Source organism: Cervus canadensis, chromosome X (assembly GCF_019320065.1).
Source record: "Cervus canadensis isolate Bull #8, Minnesota chromosome X, ASM1932006v1, whole genome shotgun sequence".
NCBI lineage: Eukaryota > Metazoa > Chordata > Mammalia > Artiodactyla > Cervidae > Cervus > Cervus canadensis.
This window is the reverse complement of record NC_057419.1, coordinates 97,838,444-97,850,493: the sequence shown is the minus strand read 5'-3', so window position 1 is coordinate 97,850,493 and position 12,050 is coordinate 97,838,444. Positions and strand designations below refer to the sequence as shown.

The 12,050-nt window shown below is 52.4% G+C and overlaps 1 pseudogene; it reads right to left on the bottom strand.

The window, feature by feature from the left end:
- Positions 1-8,576: 8,576 nt before the first annotated feature.
- LOC122434306 lies at positions 8,577-9,370 on the bottom strand (annotated as a pseudogene).
- Positions 9,371-12,050: the final 2,680 nt, after the last annotated feature.

Here is a 12,050-nt window from a genome sequence, read left to right as displayed (position 1 = left end):
GATCAGTTCAGTTCAGTTCAGTTCAGTCGCTCAGTTGTGTCCGACTCTTTGCAAACCCATGAATCGCAGCACAGCAGGCTTCTCTGTCCTTCACAAACTCCCGGAGTTTACTCAAACACATGTCCCTTGAGTCGGTGATGCCATGCAGCCATCTCATCCTCTGTTGTCCCCTTCTCCTCCTGCCCACAATCCCTCCCAGCATCAGGGTCATTTCCATGAGTCAACTCTTTGCATCAGGTGGCCAAAGTATAGGAGTTTCAGCTTCAGCATCAGTCCTTCTAATGAACACCCAGGACTGATCTGCTTTAGAATGGACTGGTTGGATCTCCTTGCAGTCCAAGGGACTCTCAAGAGTCTGCTCCAACACCACAGTTCAAAAGCATCAATTCTTCGGTGCTCAGCTTTCTTCACAGTCCAACTCTCACATCCATACATGACCACTGGAAAAACCATAGCCTTGACTAGACGGACCTTTGTTAGCAAAGTAATGTCTCTGCTTTTTAATATGCTATCTAGGTTGGTCATAACTTTCCTTCCAAGGAGTAAGCATCTTTTAATTTCATGGCTGCAATCACCATCTGCAGTGATAGAGGCCCCCCAAAGAACACAGTTTGAAAACCAGTGACCTAGAACTCAGATTTCAGTGTGCATTCAGATCCCTTAGTGATCTTGTCAAATGTGGCCTCTGATTCACATGTTCTGAGGTGGACCTGAGATTCTGTGCTTCTGACCAGATCCCAGTTGATGCCTAAGTGTCTGGTGTGTGGATAGCAATTTGAAAAGCAAGGGTCTGATCACAAACTGCCTTTGACCTTTCACATCCTTTGATTCAGAGTTCTTACTGTTATTCTGATAGTGTCATAAAATAAAAATCTGCATTGAATGAATGTTGCTATTAAAGGCAAAATCCTCAACTATACAGGTGTGGCAACTGACCTGAGATATGAAGGAGAGAGAAAGTATTTGTTTCTCAATTGTGAGTGTATGAAACATGTGAAACATGTGTAAAATATTTTCCGAATAACACAATTTGGGTTAAGAAACTGTTCCACTTTGTTAAGAAGAGTTGCACTTTGGTTTGGCTGTAGTCTGGATCACAGTGAAAGTGTTAGTCAATGAGTCATGTCTGACTCTTTGCAACCCCATGGAGTGTAATCCACCAGGCTTTTCTGTCCATGGAATTTCCCAAGCAAGAATATTGGAGTGGGTAGCCATTCCTTTCTCCAGGGGATCTTCCTGACCCAGGGTTCAAACCTGGCTCTTCTGCATTGCAGGCAGATCCTTTACCATCTGAGCCACAAGGTAAGTTAATGGACACTTTTCTAAGGGAACTTCTGATGGAAACAAGTGACCTGCTTTCAGGCCCTGGCTGAGGCCTGTCTCCACAATCTAGGTCTAAGTGAAGGTTCAGAACTGTGGACAGCTGTTGGTGTGTCTGGCATCCATGTGCTTTCTTGATACTCATAATGACGTGGCATCAACAAAGATACCTTCATGTAAGTGGCCTCCATCCTTTCTGTCCACTGCTGAGTTGAGTGCTCCAGGCTCACTGTTGATAGAGTGTTCTGTCTTCTGCACTCTGTTTGGACTCCTCCTGTGTGTGTCCAGAAGACTGGATGCTTTGACAGTCTGTGGGGCTTTGCTTGTCAGTCTGTGTCTGTTTCAATTCAGTAACATCATGGCTAAGGTGGGGAACCCACTTTAGCAAGGAGACAAAAGCCCAGTTGCTAGAGTAGCCAGTGTGTTGAAATGTCATGTATCCTTTGTGGAATTTGGCAGGAGAATGCTGTGTGCTCTGTGGCATTGCCTGAGCCCTTCATTAAGAAGAATGTCTACTTTCCCATGGGGGTGGAGGTGGCATGTGCACCATCTGAGGAAGCAAGGTGAGACTGAACACCAGGGAGGCTGGATCCAAACACAGAGATGTTCCTTTGGTGGTCAATCAATGAGGAAAACAGTCTAGTGGAACTGTGTTCCCAGGACATGTCAATGGGCTTCTTTAGCATCAGGCATGTTGGAAGCACAGACGGCGTGTGCCCAACCACCCCCTCCTCCAGATGCAGACAGTCTGGTGACTGGTCCATCAATAGCTCTGTCAATGGCCACTGGTCACCTTTCTTCCTTCTTTGACCCCCTCACTCGCTGGTGTGTGAGCACCGCCTTGGTGCCTGGCATGGGGTCTACAAAGGTGGAGAAGATGGGGAACTTTCTGACAAGCTGCAGACAGGGGATCAGCACAAGGGGCCTTAGGAAAGGCAATGCTCCTAGAATCTGGAATCTCTGAGGAGGGATGCCAGGGATGGTGGCGTGGGGGGCATGGAGCTCAGTGTGTGTCTGGGGTGCTGATCCAGAGTGCATTGCCTTCCCGTCACGTCCCCAGAGGATTCGGGTCACCTCAGGTACATGTGGAGGGCCTGTGCCTGAGCCTTCCTTGCACATCTTTGACAAAGCGTGAGAGTCTCTTTTCCCAGCCACCCCTCTCCCACTCAGGTCCCTCTGGCACAAAATCAGCAGATAGGAGTAGAGGAGTCTCAGATAGAATCCTTAAGAAGTTTCTGGAAGAATACCCTGATTGTCCAGTGCTTCCTGAGCTCTCTTAAACCCAGGGCCTTTGCTGACATGACACAGGCAGATTTCTAATCCCTCTCCAGCCCCTGCCACCCAGGCCACCCTGGTAGTATAACCACGAATCCTAAAACACAGCTTTCCCGAAGCGACCCCTGACTCCCACAACTTGGTGTTTGAGTGCCTGCAGCACTCTGGCCTCATCTTGCCCGTCTGTCAAATGAGGTCAATGAAAACAGTTCTGGGCCCAGGATCAGCCTTTGCTCCCCATGCTTCTCGGGGCTCTGACCCCCACCACAGACCTTTCTGCTTTGGTCGCAGCAGCACTTCCCCTTGTCTCCTCGATGGTCATGGCCAGGCCTCCACTCCTGCAGCCTGACTCTCTGGGTGCCCAGCTCTCCACACTGCTGCTCATGGCAGATCCTTCCCTCCTCACTTCCTGTGCCCTCCTGAAGCCTCTGAGGCTGACTTCAGGACCGTTCCTTCCTCCCCACAACCTTCCAGAACCCTCTCCATAGTACTCTTTTTGTGAATTGTTACCCTGGATGGTATCTGTGTATGTGTGTGTGTGTGTCTGTGTGTCTGTGTGTCTGTGTGTGCGTGTGCACAAACTTCGGGAACCCTCTCTATAATACTCTTTTTGTACAAGGATACCTTGGTCGGTTTCTTTGTGTGTGTATGTATGGGTGTGTGTGTCTGCGTGTGTGCATGTATGCACTGTTACCCCAGCTACACCACAAACTGAGGATAAAGACCCCACCCAGTTTACCTTGGTAGTGTCCCCAGAGCTGCCTCTGCAGAGTAGGCACTTACCAGTGCTGTCTGTTCACTTTGAGTCACTTAGCACTCATCAACTCTGTTGTACCACTCTGGACTTGGCAGGTGATGATATGGGCCCTGCCCAGGGGTCAGTGTGTGCAAGGCAGGCAAGCAAGGCAAGTATGTCAGTAATCTCATTGGACACAGCACCACTCTTTGTAGAAACACTCATTGTGCTAGGATGCCTCTCCCTGTGAGAAGAAGGAGGCAGGCTCTGAGTGGTACACTGCAGAGTGGGTAGTGTGTGGATGGTAGTGAGACAGGAGTCCACCTCAAGGAGCCAGTCCTGACTCCTGCACTAGTGACCTGCTCCCTGTCCCCATAGAGGGTGGGGGCATGGAACATGGGACCTAGGAGGTCCTACCAAGCTTGGCACACATTGGATGCTATGACTGTACCATCCAGGAATTCAGTCTTGACAGACTCAGAGGGTTGTCTGTGTCAGCTGTCTTTTTGGTTTCTGTGTTACTTGACTTGAATCTGTGCTGGTCCAGCAAGGTTCTTCTCTGATGCTGGTTCAAGAAGCCCACCTCCCCTGAACTGCTTCCTCTTCCTACCACTCAGTGTCTACCCAACATCATGTCAAGTTTCTCACCTCAGCCATGGAGGAAAGACAGCTGTGTAGTTTGGGTCCTTGTGTGGTGTCCCAGCTCAGGCTGTTGTTCCATTCTTTAGGTCACATGCTAGTCACTCACTTCCAGGTACTTTTTCCTTTTTTTAAATTTTATTTTACTTTATGAACCCTCAGTAAATGTAGATGACTTTTAAATTTGTACTTATTTCTTTTGACCTTTCTGTGAGGCATGTGGAATCTTAGTTCCCTAACCAGGGATCGAACCAATGTCCCCTTCAGTGGAAGTGAGGAGTCTTAACCACTTGACCACCAGAGAAGTCCCACACTCCCAGGTAATTTTGTATTCTGGTTATCTGGAATCCATTCTGATTGCCTTATCCTTGATTCTGGTTAGGTATCTCCCTGCCTTCTGCCTTGTTATCTGAGTCCCAAGCCTTTTCTCAGTGTTTCATTTCCCTCTGTAAGTGTCTGGACCAGACAGAAATGAACAGTGAAGCTAATGAAGCTTAAGATTAAGCTTCAGAGTCATTGGCATTTCGAGGCCTGGAAGGGGCCCTAGCATTATGGTATATGCCAGTCATCTTGTTTGTAAAATCTATGAAAGGTGGTTTAGCCACAGTTGTTTCAGGGCAACTCTGTGTCCATTCTGCTGTCTCCATAACTCTTTCTGTTGTATTGGGTGGCTATACAGTGACCATTGACAGACTGGGAATCTGGCTAAGGGGAGACTAAATCAGGATAAGTGTAAGTGTGAAAACAGACACATGAAGTTGTGCAGACGTGGAGGAGTGAGCCCGAGGTACTGGGAGTGTGGAAGTCATCCCCCCATTCCCCCCTTGCCCCTGCGGAATGATGTCTGGACCGGGCTGACCCTCTGTCTCCAAATGCTGACAGTCGTTTCTGGGTCCCACAGGTTGGGTGGCTCAACTACATTCCGTGTTGGTTCAGGAGGCCAGCAGCTGAGGTCAAAGTGTTAGCTGATGTTGGCTCTTCTGTGGGCTGTGGGGAGAGTCTGTCCCATCTCTCCCCCCTGCCTTCTGGGGCATTGTTGGCCATTGTGGGCGTGTCTGGGCTTGGAGAGCTCCACCTTTCTAGAGCTCTCCCGTGTGCCTGTCTGTCTCTAAATGTGTCCTTTGTATGGGGACAGCCGTCCTGTTAGAGGACGGTCCATCCTAATGAGCTCACTTGACCCGCATCAGCGCTGTGAAGACCTATTCTTTGTAAGGTCATGACGAGGCAGTTGGGACTGACACTCCAGCACCTGACTCTGAGGGGACACGATGTGATTCCTCACACCCTACAAAGGCTCTGAGGTAGGAACAGACTGGAGTGTTCCAAGGATGGAAGGATGGCCTTCATGGCTACCAGGTGTGAATCCAGGGGCGAGGAGAGCAGGGCGCCAGGGTAGGAACCAGATCACGTGGGGCCTCGTGAGCCTATGAGAACTGTGGCTCTGCTGTGCTTGGGGAAGGAAAGGCCCGGGAGTCTCTGGGCTGGGTTCCTCTGGGACCTTTTCCCCATCCTGACCGCCACGTGGAAATGGAGGCTCCCTGCGAGGTGCTGAGACCCTGCTGAGGTCCAGGCCCTCCGCCTGAACTGCCTGTGCTGCTCTGCGATCACCCTGCTCCAGTGAACAGGGACCCCTCCTACAGGTACAAGGAAAGAAGTAAGGATGGAGGTGCGTGTGGTCAGGTCCCGTGCTGTCATGTGCTATCTCTCTATCTCTCAGCATCTCCTCAGCCATGGAACGAGGTGACAGTAACCTAGCAGATTATATGAGGTTTGAATTCTCTGATCCCTGCGTGGTGCCATCCCAGGCCCTGGCAAGGACACAGAGCATGCCTGTCCCAATAGTTCCTCCTCTCCTTTGTTCTTTCTCTAGGCCCTGGGCAGGGGATGGGGCATCTGCTGAGAGTGGAGGCAGTGGGGAGGGTTGGGAGGAAGGTGGCTTCCATAAGGCATGGGGAAGACACCTGGCAGGGCCGTCTGAGGTCCAGGGCACCCGGACCGAGGACGGATTTGTTAGCATGGATCTGCCCTCGGCAGCACCGGGCTGAGATGGGGGATCTGCAGAGCATGGGCAGGATGGGGCCAGGGAGCTGAGGGGTCTTTGTCAGCTGTGGCTCAGGACACACACAAGCCATCATGATGTCCAAGGCCTGCCTTTCTCAGCCTCGTTCTCCTGCCCCTGTGCTTGGAGTACCCACCCTGGTGTCCCCAGCCCAGAGGCCCTCCAGCTGCTCCCCTCCCTTGCTGTGGCTTGGGAGCCCTGGAGCCTTGGGGGTCCACCCGTGTTACCTTCCCTCCCATATCAGCCGAGGCTCCTGTAGGGCCTTATCCCAGTGGGCACTGGGACCATACAGTCAGGCTCTCCCTCCCTCCTGCTCAGTGAGGAGCTGGTCAGCCTGGCAGGTTCCACTGGGCAGGAGGCCCATGGCAGCAGCAGGGACAGGGCACCGCCCTCACACAGGAGGCGCTGGCACTGGACAGAGACAGCGGCCCCCAGCAGAGTCAGTTCTCAGCAAAGCACAGAGCAACCCCACAGTGCTTCTGATTCTCCTTGTCCCCTTCCTTTCACAGGCCTGCATTTTGTCACCTCAGAGGATCGTGTAGCACTGAGAAGAGGAAGGCGTGAGAAGTAGGAAGGTCGGGCCATGGCCTGGGGTGGGCAGGAAGGGCGGGGTCTCCAGAGGAATTGAGACCAGGACTCTGAGCCCACCCCAGCCCTCACTAGCACCTGGTCTTGGGAAGATGCCCAAGCTCCGTGGCCTCAGTTCTTCATCTGGGAGGCGAGCTGGTGTGAGGAGCCCCATGTGCTGGGCTGCAGGATGTGCCTGAGGGATGACAGAGCTCGCAAGGCCTGGTGGCTGTTGGCCCTGTGATGGTGGGGCAGGAATTTCTCACACAGTTTCCCCCAGACACTCCTCCACTGTCCACTGGAGTGGGTTGCCTGCATTGTTGTCCAGGGTGGGTCAGAGAATTTGCACCTCAATAGGATGTGGAAGAGCAAATATGCCAAATAGGATGCTTCATAAATGTACTAAGAAACTTTTCTACCTAGACGGTAGTGGACCATAGTGTTAGTCACTCAGTCTTGTCCGACTCTTTGAGACTCCATGGACTGTAGCTCACCAGTCTCCTCTGTCCATGGAATTCTCGAGTTAAGAATACTGGAGTGGGTTGCCATGACCTTCTCCAGGTGATCTCTTGACCCAGGGATTGATCCCAGGTCTCCCACAATGCAGATTCTTCATCTTTTGACCTACCTGGCAAGCCCCAGTTCCAGTTAGAGGAACTGTGAAATTTGGATGTGGAGGAGTGTTCCAGCAGGACCCAAGCTGCTACAAGTAACAGAAGCAAGAAGCACTCCTTGCCTCTATCCCAGCTGATCTTCCATCCAAACATTACTTTCCTTCATTGCAGCCCCAACAAAGGTCGAATCCTTGTTTAAAATGGCCAACTACAATCAAGATAATTTAAAGCTAATTAACACCTTGGGTTCTGGATCCCTAGGACCAGGAAAGAGAGTAGTTCCATGGATTTCTTGGGAAACATTTCAAGGGGTTGCAACCAAAGTTCTGAAGGATTCCTGGCAGATATTGGGTAGAAGAGCCCTCCTTTGCCCCTGTGGTCAAGAGCAAAGTGACAAGAATTACAGCCCCTTCTGTCCTGACCCAGAAAGATATCTCTCTTATCCAAGATGCAAAAGGACACATCACAGCAATGATCCATTTCAGACTTTCCCATCACGCCCAAGACACTGTCTGCAGGTCAGAGGGATGTCACCACCCAGCCTCCCACAGAAGCAACCCAGCTTTTCAAAGCCCCAAACAGCCCTGGCTCAGGCACTGACACTTGAGTGCTCCTCCTGGAGCCCCACCACCCTGCCCTGTGTAGCCTTGTTCAGTGGGCCTAGGTGATGTCTCTCCACCTTCCTCGTGTGAGTGTGACTCCTATATCATCACTTGAGGTGTGGGGGTGTCCTGCTTCTCCTGCTGTCCCCACTGCTAACATGGCCTTTCATAGGGAAGAGGCTCCATAAAGGTCTTCAGAATAAATGTGCCAGTCAGCAGGGAGCTCAGATTAATTGTATGCTACTTCCTTAAATAACCCAGGCAAATCCAAATAAACAGAGATAATTTAGTTTTTGAGAATGGCACACAAGAAGGGCAAAAGCATGGATTCACTACAATTACTTTTATCATCTAATTCTTCCCCCATCAATATTATTGCTAAGTAAGCTCACTTTTCCAAAACAGTTCTAATTCCACTTTCATTGTGTCCTGTTCAGGACCACAAAGCACAGTGGAAATGTTCCCAATCTCTTTTACAAAACAGCAAAACTCTTGTTCTTGAACTGGGTAAGCACAAACACATTGTGATCAACATCATTCACAAAACTAAGACACTGAAGTTTATTTCGCCTCCTATAAAAACAATCACAGTTTGAAAATTTTCTAAGGAAAACAGAGATGAACCTCCATGTCATCAAAGACAACAGGAACCCAAAGATGTGACACACCAGTTTCTCCAACTGGCCAGGGCCCTCACTTCTGAGAAGGCTGACCGCTCCCTCTTTAATCACAGAGGGAAGGATCAGCCTGGCTGCTGCTCTTGTTCAGGCCACCTCATCCTCTTCCCTCACAGCCTCTGCAGACTGCAGTGAGAAGGACCTCAAACTCCTTCACTTGACCGTGAGCAGAAACGCAAGACTTGCCACTTGCTAGTCTCTGCAGAGGCCCGGAGACCCTACAGGAACTTGTAGCAGGCAGGGTGGCTGTCAGGGACCTGCTGGTACTCCAGGTACCCCTCCTGTACCTGCACGTGGGTCAGCAGCTCCCTGAGCTACCTAAAGATTCAGTGCTCACTCCCGACACACACACCCATCCTGCTGAGTGCTCCCCAGACCTCCTCCTTAGGGGCACAGTCTCCATTATGCATGATTGGGCCAAGGACCAGCATCAGGAGGCCAGCCTTAGGCAGGCTCTGCCCAACACTCAGCACTGAATGGCAGTTGAGGGCCAGGGTCGGGACCATGATGTAGATGTGCTCCCTGGGGTCCGTCTCCTTCACCTCCATGCCACAGACCAGCTGGAGGCACTACGAGGCTTGGCTGAAGACCACCGGGAAGTGCTCCTGGTTATCCCTGAGGACCTGTTTCAGCATTTCCGCCTGTGAGGTCAGCTCCTTGGCCTGATACTTGAGGATCAGAAACTTCATCAGGTTAGCCACCATCTCATTCAGAGATTCCTGAGGCAAGGCCTCTCCAGTGGCCGAGGAGGACACTATGGGGGAGTAGGCCAAGGGGGATGCAGCCTCCCCTGTCTCAGCCCCAAAGTGCTGCACCTCCACCAGGCCCTGGGCATTGCCTGGGCCCTGAAGGCCTTCCTTGTGCTTGCTCAGCTCACTCATCTCAGCAACAAGCACGACTGGAATCAAAGCACAGACAGTAGTGAGGCAGGGGACAGACGAGGACCAAGGGGATTGGGGGAAGAAGTGGCAGAAGTGGCCTCGACTGAGAACCGCATGCTGGGCAGTCTGACTCAGGCCACTTACTGGTCTCCCCTTGAGGGGTTCACTCAGATCTCACAGGGGAGGATCCCCTGGCTACCTGAAGGAGGAAGTGAAGTGACTCCCCAGGATGCAGACAGCACAGCCCGAGATTTCTGGCACTTACAAGGTGCAGGGATTAGGGCCTTGCATGGTCCCCTCTGTTCTGGGATGGGGAGCCCCTCGTGCACACTCAGGGCACCATCCTCACCTTGACTTCTGGCACTACCTGGACCTCCTCTGCTCTCTGACCTCAGGACATGGGCCTCAGACCTCTGCTTTCCCCTGCTGGTTCCTGGAGCTCCTGTGGGAGAAATGGAGAGGACACCTCGATGGTATCCTGTGGCACAGCCATGGGCCTTCTGAGATGGTAAGGGGGGTGGACTCTGTGAGGTCCCCCCATTGTGTGGTGGGAGGTCACATCGGGGTTCCCTTGTAGTGTTCACCTTTCCTCTGGCTGGCCTGGTCCCTCACCTTTGGGGGCCTGCAGTGAAAGTCAAAAAAGGTCCAAGTCTGAACAGAAAGGGCTGAGGGGCTCCACATGCGGCCATACTCACCCAGGGCCTCTTGCAGGTCTTAGACTGGTGAGATGCTCGGTCCTCAGCTCCTCCTCATGTCCTGCCTGGCCTCCCAGAACTGACCACAGTGGCAGGAGTCTGCTCAGTCCTCCCTCGGGGTTGGGGAGTCCAGCCTGTGCCGACCTGTAGCCTCTGCCCTCTGCCCAAAAAACCTCACCTTTCAAGGTCCCTAAGCCAGCAATCAATAAACGGCTCACCCTGCTCACCCCGTTCATAGCCTCCAAGAGCTCCCACAAGGGCCAGGATCGCTGCCTCCTATTTGGGGTCTAACTGCTTCAGTCCTTCCTTGCATGGAGCCTGGACTCTAGGCAGGACCGGGGATTGTACTGTCCACCATTTTGAGACCCCGCTTCTTTCACGAGGTACCCAATCTCTCTGAGACCCACATGTGAGGAAGGCAGACAGGCCTAGTGTGCTCTTGTCACCCCAAGGTCTCCCAGGTATGACTACAGAGGCGGGAATCTGTGGGGTTCCATCAGTCCTCACACAGGGCCCCCTCAGTCCTCCTTCAGGCACCTAACCTTGCCTCTGGGCAGAACATGGGATTCTCGGCTTTTCCCACCTGAAGCCCTGCCCCTTATACCAGGGCCCCAGTCTCTCCAAGACCCGAATGTCAGGAAGTCAGCACATGCCTGTTGCCCTCATCTACCCCCATGGTCTCCCCAGACTGACAACAGAGAAGAACTTCTCTGAGGTCTCCTCTGATTGGTGTCCAGGGTCCTCTAGTCCCTTGTCAGGGTTCTCAACCTGACACCCGCAGCACCTGGGAATCAGCCCACCTGAGGCTCCACCCCATATGCAAGGTCCCCAGTCTGAGACCCCGATGTCAGGAAGTGAGACCAGGCATTTTGGGCTCATCCTACCCCAGGGCTGCCAAGGACCAACAGCAGCTACAGGCTTCTCTGAGTTCTCCTCTGATTGGGGTCCAGGGTCCCCTCAGTCCTCCCTCAGGGTCCTCAAGTAGAAACTTGGAGGAGCTGGGCTTCTTCCCTCTGCTCACCTGAGGCCATGCCCGAGTTTATCTGAGACCCGGATGTCGGGAAATGCAGCATGTGCTCATCCACCCTCTGTGCTCCCTGAGCCTTGATGTGAGGGTCCTGCCTCTGGTCAACACAAAGGGCATCCCCAGATCTGCCAGGGTTAATTATGAGGTCCCTGAGGGATGATATAAGGTAACCCCACTAATCCGTGCCCCTTCTGTCAGCCCTGGGTGACCCTGGTGGTGGGATGAGCACTTGGCAGCCTATTCTGACTTCTGCATCCGTGTCTCAGAGACATTAGACAACTGTTAGAAGGGGCAGGGTCTCAGATGGGCAGAGGGGAAGATCTTAGTTCTTTTGAGAGTCAAGGTGAAGACACTGAGGGAAGACTGAGGGGACCCTGGATCTCAGAGCAGAGTGGGCTCTGGGAGGACATAGGGCAAATGAACACATGCTGCATTGCCTGACATCTGGGTGTCAGAGAGACTGGGTCCTGGTATAGGGGGCTGACTTCCTGACATCTGGGTCTCAGAGAGACTGGGGTCATGGTGTAAGGGCTGGGACCTTAGTAGTGGAGAGGAGAGAATCTGAAGTCCTACCCAGAGTAAAGGTGAGGTCCCTGAGGACGACTGACAGGATCCTGAGGGAAGACTGACAGAACCCCACAGATCCCCCGCCCTGTGTCAACCCTAGGAGCTCCTGGGGTGAGAAGAGCACACAAGGCCTATGCTGACTTCCTGACATCTGGGTCTGTGAGAGACTGGGGACCTGGTGTGAGGAGCAGGGACTCAGGTGGGGAGAGGATGGAGGTCAGGTGAGTCAGCTCTTCCCATCAGGTGACCAAAGTATTGGAGCTTCAGCTTTAGCATCAGTCCTTCCAATGGATGTTCAGGGTTCACTTCCTTTAGGCTTGACTGGCTTGGTCTCCTTGCTGTCCAACAGACTCTCAAGAGTCTTCTCCAGCACCACAGTAATACTCTTTTA